Raw genomic sequence first — 21055 nt, 5'->3', positions numbered from 1 at the left:
GGCAAAGTGAGCAAGGGACTCACGTCTGAGCATACCCTGCCAAATTATGGCGAACAAAGAAAAACCAAAGGAAATGATGGACGGAGCGTTGACAATACAAACACTCACCCCCAGTCAACTGATCTGGGTTTAATCCATCAAAGTTCATTAGCCCACTCTGCTACCCCAGTTCAGACATGGCCATATGCAAATCAGTCTGACCCTGTGCCTCATGGGAACACTCTAGCCCGAACTGCCAAGCCATACCTTCCCTGGACCGGAAACAAGCTACAGAGGACCGGTTTCTGGCATTTCAGCCGTCTTCAGCCCGGCTTGCTTGAATCCAGTGGCAAAGTGAGCAAGGGACTCACATCTGAATATACCCTGCCAACTTATGGCGAACAAAGAAAAACCAAGGGAAATGATGGACGGAGCGTTGACAATACAAACACTCACCCCCAGTCAACTGATCTGGGTTTAATCCATCACCGTTCTTTAGCCCACTCTGGCAGAGCGGGCTAAAGAACGGTGATGGATTAAACCCAGATCAGTTGACTGGGGGTGAGTGCTTGTATTGTCAACGCTCTGTCCATCATTTCCTTTGGTTTTTCTTTGTTTACACTGTATTGCTTCATTATCTTGGCCAGTTAACAGAGACTTTATGTTCTATTGACCAACAGATGCGAGAGTCCCTTGTAGTGTAGTTCCTATATTCCAAATAGGCTCTGCGCATTGGAATAATATATCCTATAAATTAGACATAGGACTGGGGTCGACTAGGTCTATATCAAATATATTAAACTTAATAGTGAGTGCCAGCTAGCTCAGAGGTCACCAGAAACTTTCTCGAATTCACAAGAAGGGATTAGTTTCTGACAACCGCATAAACATGACAACTTTGTTTCCCAAGAATAATATATCTCTAGAGTCGTGGAAACAATAGATAAGTATTTCACTCAGTCACTTGTGCATGCTTCGTTTCTACAGAGGTGCAGAGAAATAGAGAGACGGGAGTCTTCTTTCTCATGCAAGAAAAATGAACTGCTACAATCGTAATGTAGACTGCAAAGTATAATGCATACAGTGAGAACAATATTATAAAATAATACTGTAAGAGTATTGTATAGTTTCTAAACCATATATAAATACATACTTAAATACCAACGGCTAAAAATACTCAACTGGTGCTTCTAAAATACGCCTACCCCAATGTACCTAACCTAAGTCTAGTATGCGGAAAGAAGTAAGTATTGTGTAGCATAGGTTTAGTTTTCTTTGCCAAGAATCTATGCAAGATTTCTCCAGGATTTAATGAGCTTCATACCTTAGTTTAGAATGAAGGAGGTCTGATATCTCAGTCTAGGGACTCGATTTCCCAACACCCCATAACGGAAGCTTGGAAACACTGGAGCTGGATTCTCGCAGAGAGAAATGCAGCCTATCGATCAGTGCGTCAGCTGGAGGGTCGGCTTCCTTCGGCATTTGCTGTAGCGAGCTGCGTCGGGCAAGTAGATAGTCGAATTGCTCCGAACCACCGTGTCTTGCTAGAGCAAGTGAAGGCATATTTATACCTTGAAGGTGTCTAGTTTGGCGTAAAGTTGGGCATAATAACGTCAGGAAAGAACCCCTAGGTAATAGTAGTTCTTTGTAAAGTACATGAGTTCCTGGACAAATTAATATTCAAGCAAGGAAAGGTCCCTGACTGCCTAAGCCGATTTTCCACGAAATCGTTGTGACGTTTGCTACGGGTGGAAGTAGCCATGCCTGTATTTGGTCTGCATGGGCTATGTCTAAATAAGGGATTGATTTCTATGCCTATATTAGGGCAATGTGAATTGTACCTATACAAGGGCATGAATCTGGAAAATTCACTCGGAGCCTAAAACGCCACACAACACCCTATCTTCTACACCAGAGGGACCCAGCCACAATATCCAGCCCGGTGACTGCATCCTGTTGCTCAACTTTCAGAGGAAGAAAATGTTGGAGCCGTGCTGGAAGGGGCCTGAGCAGGTTCTATTGATGACAAGTACTGCTGTGAAGGTTGCCAGCCGTAAGAAATGGGTTCATGCAACCCACAGTCAGAGAGTTCCTTTACCTCTACCCTACGATCTGTGGGTTAAAGATGGCATCGGGCAAGCAATTGCCTTGGTTGGTCCCATTCAGTTATGCCCAGCTAAAGTGGATGCAACCAGACAAGGAGAATGCAGATGTGTTGAACGAGGCTGTTCCTCCGGAAATACGAGCTATTTAAGAGCCTTTGTTCACTGATCGCACAGTGGCTGGGGCTACCAGCTATAATTTGCGCTCTCAGCTGAGGGAAATTACATCTAAGGAGAAAAAATATTAGGGATGGACTGTGTAAGATAGGTTGTACTAAATTATAGTACCAACGGAATTAGTTGAGATTGGTGAGGGATTTCTGAGCACTTCATTTTAGTTATTTGAACATTTGATAGGGAAGATCGAAGTATACCCTGAAGGTATTGTGATCCATCCTGATCGACGTGGGATACGAGCTTAGGACAGAGCAAGCTCCATCACCTGTGCACAAGAGTGCCAATGTATTGATGGACAATAGGAGCCTGTAGCAGTGAGGCTCTGATGGACACTGGGATCTTGTATATTTCTTTCGCATTTTGCCCCCTTTTCATCATTCATTATGCATCCCTTTGGTAAAATGGTTGCTGAGGAAGAGCAGCCAGGTACTTATTGTTGCCCAGCATAATATGGTGTGGATCCTCAAAAAATAAAATAAAATGTATTGCATTTGTGATTTTGTTGCTATTAATATTGTGTGGAGTGTCATGGGTTTTGGAAAATGGTCAGGGTGTACCATTAAACATTAAGAGTAAGGTTATTCCTCCGACAAGAAAGAAAAGGACAGCCCGAGTAATGTGTTTCTAGACACACACAAGAGATTCTTTTGAGAAGGGACATATTGTTATCCCACTGAATCTGTTACTAGCTTATGGACTGAATATCCGTTATCACTTATAAATTATTGCTATACTCGTCCACCGCAATTTACAAAAGTAAGGGAGTTTTTGGTTTTGGCTATCTAGGTCCCTGTTTATATTATAGAAAGCCACTGGGGGTGGGTTATACAGAGAGTGATAACAGCACATATTGCGACAATTTCAACATGGAAGAGCAGAATGTCACACTGGTGGGTTGGCATTATAAGGAATTGAAAGTTACCTGGGAGGCTGGTTATTATCCTGCTTGTTGCCCAATTGTGAATAGCACAGACACTTCTTTGTATATCCATTATTGTGGAATAGTGCTGCACAAAAATACAATGCCCCTAGTGAATGACAAAGATCTTAGTACGTTTGGAATGAACACCAGATATGCTGCAGTAGGTTACGAAGGACCGATTGATGCACACCTGGGGTTTTAGTTTTTGTCGAACGGTACTTATTCTAACATTAATAATGGTACAGACGATGTCGCTTTTGGGATGGTGTTATCCTTAGGTGTGCCCTATAAATACAGTAAGCCTAATATCGGTTGGGTTAAGAGGACTATACTAATGGGATCACTTTTGGATTCATCCTTTCTTCTATTTTCAATTTGGGTAGTACCTCTATGGCCCGGTGTGAGAAAGCTAGAGAATATTTCGGGTGCAAGTTACAAATTTTATCTAATACTACCATGGCAGCTTTACGCGACATCACCACTCAGTTGGAAATTATGTGAATACATTCTGACTAGGTATGCTGTTGATTTCATTTTAGCTAAGAGTTGTGGTGTATGCATTGTATTGGGAAACCAGTGTGTAGTCGAGATCAAAAATATGGAAAAGAATATTACCAAACACATATTAGACATCTTTGAGAATGTCAAGGGATAGGGAAGTTGAAATTGGAGTTGGTCTCTTTTTGGTAGTTGGGGCTGGATTCTTGAAAAAGTGGTTTACATGATTGTGATATTGGTGCTTTGTTGTGCCCTTATTCGGTGCCTCCCCTTCTGTTGCTCTTATCGCACCACTGTTCTCAACCCTAAAATAAAAATATATTTTCATGATACCAACGCTGCAATTATGGTACAGAAAGAAATAGATGACCTCATGTATATAGATTAGGGCGTTTTTTAGACTTCTTCCATCCTTACAGTCTCCTTTCCCCATACTGAGAATATAGAATGCTCATAAAGAGTTTTATTCATGGTCTCCTGTTTTCCTGGTTTTATATATTTTTTGTTGCTGTCAGAAAACGTCCTAGCTCATGCTAAAAAGAGGCTCTGTTAGAATAGAAATATTCATGTTTGCGCATTGCTCTATGTAAGTTAGTATTCACAGCACCATTTTCTATTCAGGCACCATTTTGAATCATGATCGAAACTAATCCTTTGCTATTTCTGAGAAAAGGCCTCTGTTATATTTGTTTCTGCAGTGTTGAATTTTGCTTCACTAATGAATAGACTGTTCATATTAATGCGCACCTTTCTTACTAAATAGAGGCCCTCTCCCACTTGTCTGGTGGCAGGTGCCGGGTGAAACAACCTTGGGTTGTATTAGGCAGTGTGAGATATGAGAACCAAAACGTATTTATTGTATTTCACTGTCCAGCTGCACCTACTTTGGAAAATTCCACTCTGGGTGTGTCTTCTCCCAGTCATGAAATGTACATAACATATCTATATGCTTGTTGATTTCAGTCCCTCTGCAGCACTCCGTGCGACTGGGCAGACTGGACTCCACTCTGAGTGTATATGAATAAACCGTAATTAGTTTGTATTCTCTACTGTCTGACTGACTCTGCATTTAGTGTGGAAAGCTGAGAGGTGGTCATTAGTGACCTAGGTGACCCTAATTGCGCCACTTCCTTCAACGTCATGCACAAAAAATTCCATGTGTCCTTCGATCTCAATTGGGCAGGTGTTTGGGTACCATAACAATGAGGTGTGAAATACAGGAGGTATTCTCAAGGAAGGAGGTTTAGCTCCATGACTAATGTCAAAGGGTCCTATAAATTTCAGAAGCAACAGTTTTTGGTTGATAACCAGACCTTGTCTCCTACTTGGTATTCAGGTTCTCGACTTCCGTGTTTATCAGTGGTTTCTCTGTAGTGTTCCTTGGCTTGTGCTAAATGAAGGTGGGCAATATTCCACAGGTGTTGAAGACTTGCATGATAGTCATGTACTACTGGTACTGGATTAAGACATGGTTCCTCCCATGGGCTTATTCTTGGGTGTTCCCCGGTAAGACAAAAGAAAGGAGACATACCGTTTGATGCACGGGCGGCATTGCTGTATGCAGTTTCCACTGCCAACAATAGATCCACCCAATAATGTGCATAAGAGAGTAGTAGACAGATTTTCGTAACTATGCCCCTAAGTACTTATTATAACATAGAATAAATAAAAACAGTTCAAAAATACATTTAATCAAATTGAATATTAGAAAGAAAATGAAAAACTTCCCACATGCTTGACAGAGCCTTGGTTATATACAGAAGATTACATGCAGGGATTGGCCATAGAGCAGGCTCTGTGGCAAACCCCACGTTGCACATAGTAAAGGTTGTGTGCAACATGCGGTTGGCATTAGATATGATAAGAAAATATTAACTTAGGTGAAAAGATCCGATAAAATCATAGAAAATAGCAATGGTTATAGTTTGGTATAGTAATAATATGCGACTTTGCATTAAAAACAAACTTGGGTATTCACTGAAATTACCAAAATCTTAAATGGATGTTATAGTAAATTTAAAAATGTAAAACAAAACACAATGAAATTCACAGAAAAAAACTAAAGTTAAAGGAACGTTATAGTTAGGTGTACATATAAATAATATTTATATATTAAGGGGCCTATTATGACCGCGGTCGTAAAGCCTCCGACCTTAGGTCACAGGCTTTATGACAGATCACCGGTTTCAATTCCATCAGGTTGATTACAATACAGATGGTCGGAATTGAAAATGGCCAGTCATTCTGGCTGGCTTCTGAAGGGCTCCAGGAGCAAGTCGGCCAGCCGGGGAACGGCCCACAATCCCATAGGAAGGCGTTTCTGCCTATGGGATTATGATGCTAAATTTAGGACAGCGGTCCTTATCTGTTACTCACAATGTTGGCCACACGCTGGATTGCTTCTGTTCCAATTTCGAAACACTTAAAGTTAAGCCCCCAGTCGATCAAACATGAACTGATCACAAATTAATTGAATTTGAAATCAAGACTAGGCCTTCTTTAAAGGAGCACACCAGGTCCCACCAATAGGACAAGCCCAGTTGGAAGGAGTTGATAGCACACCCAGATCTCCTTCCAGTTGGACTGGCATGTAGACCTAACTTGTCAGGAGAGACCCTAGAGTAGACAACCAGCTTTTTGGGCAGTGGATGCACACCTTGAGGGATCATTTGGCACCCCCCGGTCCCACATTATGGCCGCCCTAATAAGAAGCCCTATGCCCTGTGGTACTAACAAGCTTTGAAAGAACTGCAAAGCCACGTTAGGTCCTTAGAACGCAGAGGCGTCGAAAATATGGTGGGACAGAGTTAGGTAAATTCAAAGCAGCCCTCCGAAAATACCATGCCCTGATTAAAACAACCAAAAAAGCTTATTACACTGAGGAAATTAAAACCTCCAACTCTAACCATAAAGCGATCTTTAAAATCGTTAATATTTTTACAAATCCTAAAATCCTACTACAAGAGATCCCCCCTCTCAGCGTCTCTGTAACAACATAGCAGAATTTGTTTTAACAGAAAGTCCCAATGCTACAAAAATACTTCCCCCCTCCTAATCTCCTTTTCACTAACAAGGAAGTTTCTGCAGACACTGACAGAGCATTTATGCAAATCTTCAAGCCAATAACTCTGGAAGAATTGCGCCAGGTGATCCTGACCATCAAATCAGGCTCCCCTTTTGATCCCTGACCCCCCATGTTATTACATGCTCTCACTGATATCGCTAACCCCATCATAAACAATATAATAAACTCTTCCTTATCAACCACCATGATTCTGGCAGACTGGAAACTTGCAGCTGAAATGCCATTACAAAAGAAACAACTTGCGGACCCTGCTACCCTCTCCAATATCTCTCTTACACTGTCTGAATAAGATTATAGAAAAACTTGTCAATACTCAACTCACAACATATTTGGAGGAAGCAAATCTTCTCCACTCCAATCAATCTGGATTCAGAACCCAACACTCTACAGAATCTGCTTTATTGTACATGGCAGAAACCCTAAGAGCAGTTCTCGATCAGGGAAAAAGAGCAGTCTTAGTGCTGTTCGACCTGTCTGCTGCTTTCGACACGGTCTCACATGCTATTCTTTTAGACCGTATCGCATCCTTTGGCATCTCTGGTACAGTCCTAGCCTGGATAAAGAACTTTCTGCAGGATCATAGACAAGTGATCACACTAGGCCAACACAACTCGCAAGAAAAACTACTGCTCTCTGGCGTACCCCAGGGTTCGAGTCTTAGCCCACCCTCTTCAATGCCTATATTGCTCCACTGATTAGGCTGATGTCATCCTTTAATATAGAGACTATCTCATATGCGGACGATAAGCAGCTAATTTTGCTCATGGACAATAACACCACTCAGGCGGAAGAAAATCATCGCCTGTGCCTTACCTCTACTTTCCACAAGATGAATTCTAACCATCTTAAGTGTCATTCTGAAAAAACAGCAATTTTACCTTTAGGCCAAGAAAATTCTTTCTCTCCTAAGCCCTCGTGGCAAGCGAATACCACCCCTCCACCAAATACAGTGAACGTGGTTTGGAACCTGAGAATAAAATTTGATGCCACTCTCTTTTAAACAGCAATCACTGGCAGTTGCCGGCACCTGTTTTCATATTATAAAAAGCCTAAAGACTGGAATATTGTAATAGCCTCTATGCAGGTACCAATAAGTCGGTCCTACACAAGCTTCAAATGGTCCACCACACTGCAGCCCATTTATGGCCTATGCGGTCATCTGCATCAGCAGCTTTAGAAACACTCAACTGGCTGCCAATCCATAAACGCATTATGTTGAAGGTCCTCATCATTAATTTTAGGGCATTCCATTCCTTGGGCCCACAATACCTCCGAACCCGATTGATGCGCTACACTCCCTCTCGAACTCTAAGATCATCAACTGCCAATCTGTTGAAAATACCAGCTTTTAGATTAGCCTTGAAGGGAGGAAATCGCTTACAGGGATAGGCTAAAAGGCATGGAACAAACTTCCTATTCAGCTACCCTTCCTGTACAAAACCTAGACTCAGGCACATACCCTAGGACTAAGGCACTCAGATGTGTGCCTGGCACACGGCAGTTGAAATTCGCTCCTGTGCTAGTTTGAGTGGAGGAGAGCACCATATCTCTGTGAATGACACTCTCCTGCTCTCTCGCTGTGACACAATGCAGCCTCTTTGGGGGCTGCGCTGAGTTGCCTGACAGCTAAGAAAATCTGGGACCAGTCTTCTGAGTGGGGTTTCCACTACGAGTACAGGGAATATACTCTTGGTGGCCCTCAAGGTTTAAGCTGAGGAGATCATTGGGGCATTAGTAGATACTGGGTTAGACAAGTCTGTGGTTGTAAGGAACATCCTGGGTGCTTGTTTGAGAGACCTCTGGGTAACGTGCGCCCCATTGTCTGAGGTGATCCTTTAACCAGAATGTAGGTGTTGGAGCACTCCATCCTGGGCATCGAAGAACACTTAATCCTGGGTGTGAGCAGACCACAGAATGAAGCGATGAGGCAATCCCTGGGTGTCATAACCCCAGGTGCATGGTTAGAAATGTTACATCCAGAGCTCAGGTTTTTAGGAGCTGTTTCTGGAAATGTCCTCTTTCATCAGGTTTACACAGGTGCCATGTAACATCGTGGATTGTTTCAGTAAATACACAATATCCCAGAGACATCACAAGTAGCCACAATAAGGCATCAGAGAGCGGTGCTCAGACATTTTCTTTTAAAGTAGGATTTACTTCCACAGCCTCCAAGAGACAGATTTACTTTTTCACACAGATACATGTGCTATCCAGAATTCAGATCTGCATTCTACAATGTATGGATACGGATTGTTGACGCTCTCTACATTCCTAAATACTCGCTAATACCCCTTGGCCGCGGTGGTAATTCCACCGCGGCGCTGGTGGCGGGGGGGGGCGCCATGATCGTGACGGTACCACTCCGTCACAAGCCACGGTAGCGCTGTGCTTGTGACAGAGTGGTTCCGTCACGGCCCGCCCGCTCAATAAAACAGCCGTGCAGACGCGGAATTCCTGCAGCGTGGGCGGGGCGGCCGCGCCATGACGGAACCACTCCGTCACCAGCACAGTGCGTCCGTGGCTCGTGACGGAGTGGTTCCGTCACGAGCACGTAAGGGGTTAAGCAAATGATTTGTTGATTTTTGGCATTCAACTTTCCTCTCCATTTAGTTTCTCTGCTTTATGTGCCTTCCTTCCTGTTCACTGAAATATCAATGTAATGTATTACACCCCTTAAATGAATTTGTTCTACAGTTAGAAACAGGTGGCTTGGTGCAGACATTTCTGGGTGTGTCTCTTTTAAAATACCAGATAGTTCACCAATACACTATTGTAGGAAATCATATTATACAAGAAAATTCAGGGAACACTTCATAAAGTAACAGTGTGCATGAGCAGTATATGTGTCACATTATTTTACCTGTGGATAGGATTCGACAGAGTCTGCAACACAAATAAAAAAATGGAAACAAACACAAAGGTTAATAAAAGCTGCAGTTAATATATTTGTTAAATATTGAAAATTTGATCAGCAATATTAATAACATCTCTTTCATATTGTGTCTGATATCGCCTCTAACTTCAAGTTCCTCCTGAAAATAAAAAAAAACAAGCAGCGCACACTTACCTCATGTTAAGTTGTTAAGCCAAACCCAGAACATTGAGGACCAAATACATTTTTTTGGTGTCTTTATTGATAATGTCGGAAGGTAATATAAAACTATCCACTGTAGTAATTTTATCGCAACACCTATGAGTGACTGGGCACAAGAGAGTTTGGTAATGATTAACGAAATAGAGGACCTCTCGCTGAGGTTCCTGTAGTAAAGGCTCTCCAGACTGCCAAATGCAAAAAACTTACACAAAACAGGAGCAAAAATATTTAAAGGGGAGTGCAAAGTGCCGCTTTAGTTTTTCTTATACTAGGATTTTAGCAGTTAAACAGAATATTTTGCAAAAGTCTGTCCTGCCCTATAAAATACACCACTCGCACCACACACCATCATTGACCACTGATAAAGCAAATCATGTGTAGGTCGATAACCGATTTGTCTTCCTCAAAACTCATTGCTAGAGAGACTCACACATTAGGAGAATGGCTTGAATTTGAATTTCAAATTTGAATTCATAAGGAGCATAATACCAAAACGGCATCAAAGCGCTTTAACCGACAAGAGCCAACAGGGGAGACCAGGAAAAGCAATTATGGTTACAAAAAAAGCCAAGTTTGTACATGCCTGCGGAACACAGAATAAGAATTAAGTCTCACAATATGTACCGGGAGAGTGTTTAAAAGCCAGGCCGCTGCCACAGAAAAGGCACACTCACCCCATATCACCTTCCGCAACCTGGGAGAAGTAATTTTCCACTGATCAGCTGATCTCAACTGTCTGTTTGGAAGGTACCAGTTGAAGGCGGTTCTCAGGTAGCAAGAGCCCTGCTAGTTGGGCGCCTTAAAAACCAAACACAGGGCTTTAAATATAAACTGCTTCCTCACTGGGAGCCAATGAGGTGTCTGTAAACCATCCCTCATCGGGAGATGTTTAGGAACACCCAACACCAACCATGCAGCTGTTCAGAGTTCTCCAGTTGTCCAGCTTCCAGGAGCAGGTGATGTTGCATCTTATCACAAGGGCAACCCTTGAACGAGACAAGCTGCTTAGGATACACTTCATTGCTTCTCCCGTATAATGGGCTAATATATGTCTAGTGTTTAGTCTAGGCACCTCCACGTAGTATCCATTCAGTGTAATTGCAAGACAATAATCTATTTTAGTTTGACTGAATTATTTTATTAATTTGGATTTTTCATATTATCAACATTTGTCTGATGGTACTTTCTGACTTGTCATTCATGTAAAATTTTGTGTGACATAACTTTCTATGTTTTATTTTATTGTATGGTACTGGCATTTGTATAGGTAGACCCATACCCATTGTAAGGCTTAAAGTGCTTTTCTGATATGTCTAGTTGTTTTTTTATTCATAAAGCACTTCATACCCCCGCAAAATAAAACGTTCTCTAATATTCATTAGGTTCTTGGGTGCCCTAGTTCTTCATGGTGTAGCCTATGTTCCAAATGTTTTGCTGCCCTTAAACATTGATATCCCAATCGGGAAACATCCGTACATCAAGTAAACGCTTCATCTTTTGATAGGTTACTTTCAAATTGGTTTTCTGTTCATGTCCAGCCAGAAATAGATATATGTACTAACTTCTTGTTTTTAATTTCAGAAACGTTTGGCATTGTCATAAAAAATAAATGATAAAACATTTATACACAATTCCATGAACTGTACAAATTCTTCTACAAACATATGTTCTGAAAATATTTTAATATGGAGAATACAATACAAAGAACATAAACATAACATAACATAAATATGAAAGCAAACCACACTGAACAGGCATTTTTCGTAAAAAAAGTTTACTTTTTTTATTGGTCGAACCCCAAATTGGTCAATCAGATTTTGATGCAATTTGGCAGTATTGAAGCTTATGGTGTACAGTTCATCCTTTTCATGGTGGCATCAAAAAAGGTAAATATATTTTCAGTTATTAGCAGTTTAAACGTAAAGGTATCTGTTGTTGCTGTAGTTTTAAGGTAGTACCGCAGTACATAGCGAATACAAGTCATTATCTGATTGGATAATGACTGTCTGTACAAAAATTCAAGACAGCCCTGTTTTTTAAGTTCACTTTGCAGGTGTTCTGGCATATTGCCTTAAACATAGGTAAGTATTAGGGTTTATATGTTTTTACCACCATATTACCAACTAATTTAACTGCTAATAGGTAGGGAAATATATTTATACGATTCTTTATATTTAAAAAAAATATTACGAAGTACTGAGGTACTACCTAGGTGGAACTGCTGCACCCCAAAAAATGTATAAAAATCAATAAATATGCGAAAACATTGAAAAAATACTGTACTGCACAATGTTTCACAGATATTGTTTACTAAATTGTCTCGACAATTTTTCCATATTAAATTATGTCCAAAAATGTCTACGCATTACCACAAAATACCTGCAAATTACTGCGTTACTTAAAGAAATTACGAAAAATTTACATTTTGTAAAAAGCACGGTATGTGCTAAGTACTACAGTGGTACTGTGCAAAATGGTTACATGTCCATACCTATTTCTACTTTCAGATAATTGTAATTACAGCAAAACCTATTACTAACCTATGCTTAAGGCCCTAAGCCACAACACACCAGAAGTGTACTAAAAAGGAATATGACTCGATACCATTACTTCGCAGCTTTTTACTTCAATGTTTTTCACTTAGCAAATTCCGTTAGTACGCAAGTTTTTAGTTCGCATACCTTCACATTGCAAGTGTTAATGTATGCGAACTCAAAACGTGCCTAGTAATAAAAACAGACATTTACCTCGCTTATTTTTCCTAACCCCTTTTTTGAATGTAAAAAAAAAACAACACTATACTAAATACAAATACACTACCCTACACATCACAAACCCTAAACACTACCCAAACCCTCAAACACTACACTACCCTACACTACTCAAACACCACTACACTACCCTAAACCAAAAATCACTACCCCCTGGACGACCTTCCGCTCTTCCCCCAGCCCGCTCCCTACACTCAAAGACTATGCTGCACGCACCCAACACTACCCTACACTACACAAACACCACAACACAACCCTAAACCCTAAATCACTACCCCCTGCACGACCCTCCTCCTTCCCCCTTCACCGACCCCACTCTTTACACTCAAACACTACCCTGCACGCACCCCCGGCACTTTCCGAAACCCTAAAACACTACCCTACACAACACTACCCTAAACCCTACAACACTACCCCCAGCACAACCCTACCCCCAAGACTGTCCCTACACTTAAACACTACCCTGCATGACCCCCCAACACTACCCTAAACCTTAAAACACTACCCTACACTACACTAACACCACAACACTACCCTACACCCTAAAACACTACTCTACACTAACACCACAAGACTACCCTGAACCCTAAAACACTAACCCCATCACAACCCTGCCCCTACCCCCAAGATGGTCCCTACACTGAAACACTACCCTGCACGACCCCCTGACACTACCCTAAACCCTAAAACACTACCCTACACTACAATAACACCACAACACTACCCTAAACTCTAAAACACTACCCCCAGCAGACACTTCCCCAACCCCTATTCCTGTCCCTACTCCCAAACACTACCCTTCAAGACCCCAGAAACTACCATAAACCAAAATACACTACTGTACACTACACAAACACAACTACACTATCCTTAAACCAAAAAGACTACCCACTGCACGACCACCCCCCTATCCTAAACCCTTAAATACTACAGAGCCCCTCTTACCTCTCTCTCCTCGGTTCCTGCTTCCTGCGTCATCCGTGTTGCACGTCGTTGTGATGAAACGGAAGCACGTCCGTTTCTACACAATGATGTGGATAGCTTTTACTTCACAGGCATTACAACGCATCCGATGTATCAACTTGCTCAGTAAAGGCTACGCGTTGTAACATTGCATGCGTTGTAACTCTTGCGAAGTAATGGTACGCAGTGTAACAGCCGCGTACTAATGGATGATTACAACTAAAAAGATTATGGCAGGCTTTAAAATGTGTAAAGGCAGACATATGACACTCCAATTGACTCTACTCCACTGTCTGCACTCCACTCCCTTCCACTCCAGTCTACACCATTAATGAAATAACTTATAATTATAATTAATGTTTATTTTTTGACAAAGACAAAAAAATGTGCTTTATAAATGTTGATATACTGACCCCTTTCATAAAGCCAATAGCCCCACTTTTTACATTTGGATGTTCAGACCCTTTGCTAAAGACATACGTCTGCCTTACGTAAAATGGCACCCAGACCCCGTGCCAAACCTGGTTGGGCACCAGCACAGTTGAGGGCAGGGCCTGTCTCACGGCCTGTTATATTCCCAAGTTAGGCCCATGTAGCGAAGCAGCTTATTTCTTACATTGTCCTCAAAATACATTTCAGCTGTTACCTTTTTTACATATATCCGCGTGCATGACAATGTTGGATTGGTTTCCCTGAAAGTAAACTTATTTACACATCTTGCTGCGCACATCCTTAACATCATGTACAAGGCCTCTACTCAATATGTACCAATGTCATCTCTATCTCCATCCAAGGGGCTATGTACATATCCGTAACATCATTAATCTATATGCACATCCCAAGGCTGCTTTCTATTATAAAAGATAAGAATCCCAATAGATTAGCAGAAGAGGCAATTCTACTGACACTGAGGGTACTTGCATGCTGAAAACTCATCTTGCAGTGGTCTGGAATCTCTTGAGGGGTGTCCAGTTTGTGACCCAGATAGAAAATTTATTCTATCCCATCTGGTAATGGGATGGATGATCCCTTGTGGGGATTCTTTGCTCTACACCTACTCACACGCTAGGTACACTTAAAGTAGTGTTTGCATCGTAGGAGTATGCTTAATAACTTCCTTGTTTTATATGCCTGCATACATACACCGTGTTTTATATGCCTGCATATATACACCGTGTTTAAAGCCATGGTAGAACTATATCTACTATTTTGGCTTTTGGTGCTTGTAATCATGTTTATCTGTTTCTGTCTATTGACATTGCAGCACATGTATTTTATACAAGAATAACGTTATTGATAAGGTCTCACTGTGTATTCTCTGTGTACGTCTCTATGAATAAGAGGGTATGAGTGACTGAGCGAAAAGGTTCTGTACTGTTTCCACGATCCCTGAGGGGTCTGGGTTGTCATATTCAGTGATTGCCAGAAATCCTATGCCATCCATGGCAGTAGGGCGTACACTTTTTTGCCCATGAAGGGTTGGCCACAGGCTGTGAGTTCTGAGCACCATGAATATCAATTCATCATTTCACAATATCACAATGCTTAAGAAGAAGCTTTGTTCAAAGAACTGTGACGTATGCTGCAGTTTCTAACAGGATGCCATAGGCACCTCTTTCATATAGCTGTCAAGTGGCTTTATGTGATGCCAGATCTTCATCCTGTCCTGGCTTCTTAGTTGCAGAACTTTGCACTCTGAAACTTCACAATCATACTGACAATCTTAAGAGAGACATGCAAGTACCAGAGTACAAGATGTGGCTGACTAAAGAGTATGAACTGCTAAAAGGCAGGTAAAGGTAGGAGTGCCCTGCAAACAAAGTTTGATAGAAACTTCTTGTTCATCTGAGAGAGACTTCTGGCCACAGATTCCTTACCTTTTGAAGACATATTCAAGCAATTCCTCCCTGCAGGAGCGTCTGTGGACCAATTACATACAATGAAGTCCAGCAGGACTGAACGTACCTGACTGTCCAGGCAGCAGTGTTTTGTGAATGTATGCAAGGAAGCCCACATAGCTGCCTGGCATATATCCAGGACCAATACTCCACTTGCTAATGCATTGGTCACAACTTTCGCTCTGGTAGGGTGAGCACAAGCCCTCAGGGGGTTGCTTCTTATCCAATGCATAGCAAATCTTGAGACAGCACAGTCCATCTGGAGAAAGCCTACTTCTAAACGGTCATTCCTTTCTTCACTCCGACATACCCCACGAAGAGTTAATCGTCCACTAGGAAATGTCACATGCGGCAAAGGTAAAATTACAATGCTCTTTTTGTTTTGGCTTCGGCTGGTTAAGTCGCTCCTCTTCTTGGAGTGATGTGGCAAAGTGTAAAGAGTAGGCAGAGTGAAGGATTGACCTACGTGAAAGGGAGTAACAACTTTCAGTAGAAAGAAAGGTCACGAACGAAGCACCAACTGTCTGGGTAGATGCTCAAGTAAGGTGGCTTGGATGGTAAATCCTGAAGCTCACTGATGCTCACGGCAGATGTTATAGCCTTGAGGAAGGCCATCTTGATGGTAAGGAGCCGAAATGGACAATTGTGCAAAGGCTCAAATGGAGAGCACATAAGAAAAGTGAGAATGAGATTGAGGTCCCACTGAGCCATAATGAAAGGGGAAGGTGGGAACAAATGTTGCAAACCTTTCAAGAACCTATTTACAATAGGGGATTTGAAGAGGGATGGCTGGTCAAGCAACCATGGAAAAGCAGAAATAGCAGAGACATAGCCCTTTGTTATGCTTAGAGCAGAGCTCTGCTGGGCAAGAGAAATGATGAAAAGGAGAACCTAAGAAAGGGGGGCAAAAAGAGGATCAATAGGTGTGGTGCAGCAGCCAGGGCAGCTGACTTTGGTGCACTGGGTTCACGGTTCGATCCCTGGCTCTGGCTGCAGCTTAGCTCAGCACCATGTGACTCTGGGCAATAGATCACTTAATTTCCACGACGGCCCCCAGCGCCTTGAGACCCGTAAGGGTGAGTAGTTTGCATGTTACAAATACAGATTCACAAATACGGATTCAATCTGTATTTCTGGAAACCATGCCACAAATTTTCCCCAATGGTAGACTTATACCGTCTTGGTGGAGGGACATCTAGCTGCCAAGATAACGTTACAGACTTCAGGAGGAAGGCCGAAAGTTGTCAACTTTTGCTGTTCAAACTCCATGCAAGAAGATGATGAGTTGACAGATTATGGTGAAGGACCCTCCCCTGCTGCTGCAACAGAAAATCCTCCTGAAGGTGCAGCCAATTGGGATACCAAACACTAAGTCCAGAGCCACAAGGATGACTTGGGCCTGGTCGTTCCTGATCATCTGTACAGGAGTGTATAGGAGGCCTGAGCTCCACTCAAGATGAAAACCATCTCTGAGCGAGAGCCGCCTTGGAAACTTCAGCATGCAGAGCTGCTGACAGTGCACATTTTCCTGGCAGTGGCCAACAAATGTAACCAAGGCTCTCCTCACTGCTGAAAGAGATCTGGCACCAATTCCGGACAGAGATGCCATTCTTGACCTGCTAGTCATCTTTGGATGAATTTGTCTGCTCTGGTGTTCTGAGAGCACACCAGATGGTGAACTACCAGGGAAATGCCCTGACATTCCAGCCATGTCCAGAGATGCGTGGCATCTTGACAAAGAGTATATGAACCCACCCTGCCCTGTATTTTCACTACCACATGGCGGTTTTGTGGTCTATGAACACCTGCAGTAGCTTTTCCTTGATGAAAGGTAGAAGGGCTTTCAATGCCAATCGAATCATTTGGAGTACCAACAAGTTGATGTGGTGTCCGGATTCTGCCGGAGACCAGAGTTCTCTCCCAGCAGGCCAGTCTATTGCAAGAGTGACACCTTTGTCACTACTGTCAGATCTGTCTGGGAAAGAAAAAGGGGTCAGCAGCTAATCCAATTCATTAGACACCAAGGCAGGTCTTTTGCAGTTTCTTCCGAGACCTGGACCATGTCAAAGAGATTCCCCTCATACTGTGGCCACTGAAATTTCAGGTCCCACTGCAGAGTCTGCATATGCCAGTGTCATGTGTCAGATGCAGGATGCAGGAGACCATGATTGTCAGCAGCCTCAAAGTCAGCCTCACCAAAATCCTGGATAGAGGCTGAAATATCAGTATCATAGTCTGAATATTCTGGACCCCCACTCAGGAGGATGAGCCTGAAACTGCACCATGTCCAGAATGACTCAGATAAAATGGAGTATCTGAGAGGGAGTCAGGTGTGACTTCAGCAAGTTGATAGTGTACTCCAGTGAGTGCAAGAGGTTCACCATAATCTGTAGGTGGGAGACACAGACTGGAGCAAGCCTACCTTCAAAAGCCTGGTCTCCAGAGATGAGCTGCAATCACCTTGGTGATCACCCAAGGGGTGCTGGTGAGGCAAAAGGAAAGCACAGCAAACTGAAAGTGCTTTGGCCCACTCTAAACAACAGTGGGGAGGCAGGACAGGGGATATGAAAGTATTCGTCCTGGAAGTCCAATGCTCCCATACAGCTTCCTGGTAGAGGGCAGACAGGACCTAAGCAATCATGATCCTTGTGAACTTCTCCTTCTTGAAGAAGGAATTAAGAGAGCACAGGTGTAGAATAGGACAAAGGCCTCTGTCCATTTTGGGCACCAGAAAGTAGCGAGGATAGCAACCATGACTTCTGGGTTTGACATCCTCTCTATGGCTCCTTTGGCTAAGAGAGCCGTCACTTTCTGATGGAGAAGAGATAGGTGATACTCCATCAGCCTTTCGCAAGTTGCTGGGACGGGGAGGGGAAATCACGAAGGGCAGGGAATAGAACTTTTGGACAATCTGCAAAACCCACTGATACAATGTTATGGACCACCAGTGAAGCAGGTGATGGAGAATCCTGCCGCCCACTGGGTGGCCATAATAGGAAGAGGGCAGATTAGGAGGATTTGGAGCCTGCAGGTCCAAGGATGTTGATGGAAAAGGAAATGGCAGATTGGAGAGGTGAGGGGCTATGGAAAAGACCAAGGACCTGGAGGTAGCCCTGCTGTCCTCAAAGCGTTCCAACACTGAATCCACGTTGTCTTCAAAGAGACAGGAGCCATCAAAGGTCATGTCTATAAGTGATGCTTGGAGATCCCCAGAAAAGACAGTCGTACTCAATCAAGCATGATGTCATAAGTCCACTGTTGATGAAACCGTGCTGCTTAGTGCATATAATGCCAGGGAAATCCAAAGTCGGTCCTTAGTTTACACGAGTACGTGTTAGTCAAAGAATCCGGCGTAGACCCCGAGTCTTGGCAGTGGACGACTCAAATCCGATCGGCTTTGGATTTCCCCGGCATTATAGTACCCTTGATTGGAATTATCCATTCCTCTAGACCCTGTATTGGCATTTCTTGATTTTCACTATTTTTCCTCAAGGTTTTGAATACATGCCTGTTTAATTATTCCTGTCCACTTCGTTATTTTCTTTGTAACCCGACCTGGTTGGAATTATCACCGGTGCAGGGATTACTCATACTCTCCATTGAGACATTGGCCCTGAAGAGTCGAAGAGCACTGTTTCTCTGACGAAACACGTGTCAGCTGGCTGTTCTGTGTGTGACTACACATTAAAGGAACCAAGAAAACGACAGCAATTTTTGTCGTGTTGTGTGGAATACGAACGTACACTGCTTTATGTGTGCACAGGACTGTTGCAATTAAAACAGGAATAGTTTGTTTAATGAATCATTGCAGCCGGGAGAACAGAATCAGATACAGGGTCTCCCTGTACAATGGTCCGGGATGAGTTTTTATACATTGCAAAGAATACCATAAAGCATTTACGGCAATCCTTGTTTAATAAAGAATGCGAGCCACTGCCATTAGAGCCATACATTAATGTACATGATGAGGAATCCAGGTGAGCCTCAAACTTCTCTGGACACACTGCAGCCTGTGGATAACGTGTCCAGATGTCCGGCCTAAGGGGCACGTGATGGTGGTGTGTACTGTGTGAGCTGCTCCTGGTTGGCCATGTGTACTAAGCTACATGTGGCATCTGACTTTATTGTGTTTTGGGAGCACACATACACCTCCAGCCATGTGTATTTTATTGGGGTCAATCTCCCCATACCATTGTGGTGTTGCTGCGTTTATCTGTAGTAGTGACCTGCGTTTCTTGTTTGCACATTTGTCTGCCGGCTATGAGTCACCCCACCTGTGACCTGCCAATCAGTAACATCAGGCCTAGGTTTCAGAGAATGCATAACTAAGCATTTCTGATTCAGGATTGACAGAGAATCCATGACGGGTGTATGTGTATATAGGGATAGGATTTTGTTTTTATATGTGAATGCATCATTATTCATAGAGACAATATTAATAATATCCCCAATCTGAAGTGCAGCTTGGAGGTAAAAGTTACCACAATAAAGTGAATGGATGCCTTCAGGACACAGAGCAGCATGGTGAGTTACTGGCTATATAATGAGAGGAGAGTGCTGAATGGGGAACCACTACTAGGCTTCATTACCGCAAAGAAGCCGCCCCCAGCACTTCAGCACCCAGAGGAGCCAGAAAAAGCATTGTGCTCCTGCAGCACGGTAGAGGAGAGCGCTGAAGGCGGGGTCCAAAGCTACTTGCCCCATGCTTCATTGTGGCAGGGAGACCACTGCCAGCACTTCTCTACCCAGAGGCGCTAGAAAAAGCGCTGGGCCTAGAGTGGGCCAATCAGCACAGGAGGATGGACCAGGCCCCCTCACTTGGTTTTTATTTCTTAGGCTTTGCACCAGATTACCCTCCTGAGGTCTGCAAACTCTTGATCGAATTGAATTTTAATTTATGGGGAAAAGGAAAACTGCACCTGGAACCACAGCTGGTAACATGACCACTACACTAGACTCTTTTTTGGTCCGTGCAGCGAGCATCCTCTCGAAGAAAGTTGAACTTCCCAAAAGGTGCTTGTACTTGAAGGAGGTAGGGGCCAATAACTTTACTTTGGATTGCTCCAAAAGCCTGGTTACTCACAAAGGGTCCAATGAAGAAGCAGCAGAATCTTGGCCACCTGCCCTGTCAATAAGTAGAGAACTTGCTTATTTCCCTCACATAGAGAACTTGCCTATCTCAGAACCTCCAGTTAAAGAGAAGAAGGAGGTGACCAAGTTCAAGAAAGGGGCATTACATTGTAAGGGGGGTGAAGTGAAGGAAGATGCTGTTAGTCCACTACTGTCTCCTTTTAACATGGAGGAACTTTGAACCAAGAAGTAATGTTTGTTCAAGTTATATTTACAGCCTTTTTACGATCTTCTTGAGGTAGTAGAGAAAAGTGTGTCCAAATTTTTGGCCTCAGCTAAGGTCCATCTTACCCTTGAGTCCCCTCTGATTCCCTTGCCCCTTCAAATCTGACAACTTTTAAGGGTAGCAAGATACTTTGTAAAGCATCTACACGAGTCACAGCTGTTACCAACATTGACTCAAATTCTGGGGGGATTCATCAGAGACAGGCTATAC

This window comes from Lissotriton helveticus, chromosome 6 (assembly GCF_964261635.1).
Source record: "Lissotriton helveticus chromosome 6, aLisHel1.1, whole genome shotgun sequence".
Taxonomy (NCBI): domain Eukaryota; kingdom Metazoa; phylum Chordata; class Amphibia; order Caudata; family Salamandridae; genus Lissotriton; species Lissotriton helveticus.
This window is presented reverse-complemented; position numbering follows the sequence as displayed.